Genomic DNA, 904 nt, shown 5'->3' with positions numbered 1-904 from the left:
CAGTGCCATCATTCCGCACTCGCAAATTACACACTGCACGTAGGGCACCACGCTGCCTAGGGGCACCACAAAAACCAAGTTTGTGAAAAATCATCCTAATAGGCTACTTTGTGTAAAGCATGTTAATAGGTATAAGCAAAAGCAATCAGAGGAGGATGCACGCAGGCAGGAATCGACGTGGGCAGCCTCTGTGCATGTCTCACCACAGACAGTTTTCCACTGACGATAAAGGCTGCAGCGGCCCGCACGTCTCGGCACTGCGCTACAGACAAGAGGAGAGCCTTGCACTGTGAGGAGAGCCTTGCACTGTGAGGAGAGCCTCGCACTGTGAGGAGAGCCTCGCACTGTCGACAGTCGTGTCCTCTAAATGATCTCCACCGAGCGGTAACAGACTGCGCGTGTGAAGACAGCAACATGTCCAACAGGCAGCCCAGGAACCAAGTTAAATCAAAGCAGGAACTACAGAAAAGCTAATTGAGCCAGTTCATTTATATGGTTCTGAATTGCACACGTTCTGCGTCCAAACTGCATGTATGCACTAGTGAGCGCTAAAGACATCTCCAATCCGCTGCCAGACACAAACCCAAACTGTAATCATCTGTAATCTTTTTCCAGAAAATGTCTGTTTTCTGTGAAGTTGGACATTTTAACATAGGTCTCTGTGTATTAGGGTCTACATCTCTCCCTTCTAAAACGATGCAACATGTATCTGAATATGATTCTGAAGATACACTTATGTCGTGGTGATTTCCATCTGTCCCAAGAAGGGTGTAAGTGTTCTGAAATCAGCTCCTCTCACACTTTTAGGAGGAATTTTGTGAAACTTGGTACAAGTCCTTGTTATAGGTTGTTAATACACATATTATGACCATGTTCCATTTGGGCTCATTTTACCAGAGTTATG

Source organism: Thalassophryne amazonica, chromosome 18, assembly GCF_902500255.1.
Source record: "Thalassophryne amazonica chromosome 18, fThaAma1.1, whole genome shotgun sequence".
NCBI lineage: Eukaryota > Metazoa > Chordata > Actinopteri > Batrachoidiformes > Batrachoididae > Thalassophryne > Thalassophryne amazonica.
This window is presented reverse-complemented; position numbering follows the sequence as displayed.